Genomic DNA, 2,592 nt, shown 5'->3' on the forward strand with positions numbered 1-2,592 from the left:
CCCCACATTACCCAGGACCTTCTTTTTACCCCCTATGTATTTAAAAAAGGACTTCTTATTGTCCTTAATCTGGGAAGCTAGTCCCAGTTCCATCTCTGCCTTGGCCTTCCTAACTACCCCCCTGCATCCCCGAGCAACTGCAGAATAGCCCTCCCTGGTGATGACTCCTTACAGGGCTCAGCCCATGAATTCTTAACGTTGGATACATAGCTGAGAAGCTTCCAACCGGTATAGTGGTTTGTGTTTGTTTCATTTTTAATCAACTGTGGATTAAAACTATGGCTCCTGGTGCTGTTATCTCCTCCGTCCTCCCTAGCAAAGCAGCTTTGGGCTAGGTTTGTTCTTGAATACAGGAGCGCGACAGACGCATCTGTTGCAGAACAGCAGCAGGTGGCAGCTTTCCTCTCAAGTTAATGCATTAGCCTGGTGCTATATGGTATTTTTACTACAGGAGGTGTCAACATTTTGGAAAAGATGTGGTTGTGGCACTTCCCATAAGCACAGATATTAGCCCAGAGTAATTGATACTGCCTTGCTGGCGGTCTTGGTTGGATGAGACATTCCCAATTTTCCATAGCTTTCTGTAAAGCTGTTGTGTGTTGTTGCCCTCTGCTGTTAGAGAGAAGTTTCATTTTGATTTTGTGATCTATTCTTCATGTATAGCATATGTTTTGCATTGGGATCCTTTGGCCTTGAAGGTGCTGTATAAAGGCAAACTGTTATGTGAATAATAAAGGCATAATGGGCAAAAGATAAAAGGGCAAGTTGCAATTATACTCTTAAATGAAAATCTAGACCTGTGACATTTTGGAGATCAGAATAAATGATCTAACTCAAAAATCCATGGGAGGACAAGTGGTTCTAGAGGCTGCTTTCAGACCTCTGGTAACAAGAAGGGAGATGTGGAAAGAAAACTTGGGTCAAGTTACCACTCTTGGCTAACTTTGCAATGAAATTGAGAGGATCAGACATGCTGACTTCATGAAACAGGAGCACAAGGGACTTAGCTGCCTTTGTTTTGTAGGATTTAATAAGGAATTAACCAAATTTCAGTTTTCCATAATCCATTTATTTCAGTATCAGTTGGATGACGCTATAAATTGCATTACATTTACATGGGATTTGACGAAGAGCATGGCACGCATTCTGTGCCCTGAGGAGCACAAGTCGCATACACTCTCCACTGACATCCTGACCTGTCCTATAGTGGTGTGAGGCAGGTGTACTGCCACAGATAAAATCAATGCGGTTCTAACTTCAGCAGAATAAATCAGCCCTAGAAGTAAAAATAAATAAGCACTGCTGCCTAGCCCGGGCAAGCACATTGCCAATTTCCAAAGCTAGAAAGAAACCAACCCAGAACAGCAAACAAAGCTTTCACATCTTGTGAAAGTGGGTATGAAAAAGAGCTGCAAACCTACCATGTGGATTTACTGTATGATGTAAGAGGTCAGTGGCTAGTTCACTGAATAAGATGAGCAAGTATGTGCTTCTACCTTCCTGACTACGTTGCAATGCTGCCCTCCGAATTGGTGAAGTGCTGCTGCCCATTGATTTCAATAATGCCAGTGCGGGAAAAGGTAATGAACTGTGGATTCACTTTCTGCTGAGTTTCCCACAAGCTTTTCATTTAATCCAACATATCTTTCTGCTTGTTCGTGTTAATGGATAGTTATGGAATATCGCATGATGGATAGGGAGGCTGAACCCATTAGCATTTTGAATGGTTTGCAGATATCTTAAATCAACCACATCCTGTAATCTTAGCTCAGCATGAGGGCTGCAAGCACTCTCTATTCAAAACAAATGTCAGTACAGATTTTACTTCCCCCCATTCTGTACAATGACCCAGTGATTGGGCTGCTTTTAAAGTCCCGATAATAAAAGGGTTTATTACCAACGTCTGCCACACACAAGCAGATGCTTGAGGAAAGCATGTGGGATTGAAGGTGGCATCTCTTCTTTGCTAGCTGTTTGCACCCGTGTATCTCTTGGGAGCTGAGTTGTAGACCTGAAACAAGCAGAAACAGCAAATCAAGGGCATGTATTCAATATATTCCCGTTCTGGATGAGACATTTCCCACCCACTGAAGCTCTGCAGGCTGGTAATCAAATTGTATCTTGGTGTTTGGGTGGTTCTGTTAACCACAAAAAGCAGTCATGCAGCTGAAATGGCTGTTGCATTTCCCTCGGAGTATGCAGGCTCTCACAGGAAAATTGTCAGGTGTCTTTCAAGTCTGAGTATTAAACAGATTCTAGTTCCTCGCATCTCAGTGGATGCAGCATGCCCTGAAGACGTGTGCTTAGGGAGAGACCTTGGAATTGATCTCAGTGGTGATGAAACCACAAAGACACATACTTAATAGATTTCATAGACATTAGGGCTGGAAGGGACCTTGGAAGATCATCGAGTCCAGCCCCCCACCCAAAGGGCAGGAAGTCAGCTGGGGTCATAGGATCCCAGCAAGATAAGCATCCAAATGTCTCTTGAAGGTGTTCAATGTAGGTGCTTGAACCACCTCCGACGGCAGGCTGTTCCAGACCTTGGGGGCTTGGACAGTAAAGAAATTCTTCCTTATGTCCAGCCTGAAA

General features: G+C 43.6%; 1 long non-coding RNA gene across 1 annotated transcript in view; it reads left to right on the plus strand.

Annotated features, from left to right (window-relative positions):
• LOC109300570 overlaps positions 1–2,592 on the plus strand; it is a 27,751-nt gene that overhangs the window by 24,017 nt on the left and 1,142 nt on the right. The window lies entirely within an intron of this gene.

Source organism: Gavialis gangeticus, unplaced genomic scaffold (assembly GCF_001723915.1).
Source record: "Gavialis gangeticus isolate Ggan-Ray unplaced genomic scaffold, GavGan_comp1, whole genome shotgun sequence".
Taxonomy (NCBI): domain Eukaryota; kingdom Metazoa; phylum Chordata; order Crocodylia; family Gavialidae; genus Gavialis; species Gavialis gangeticus.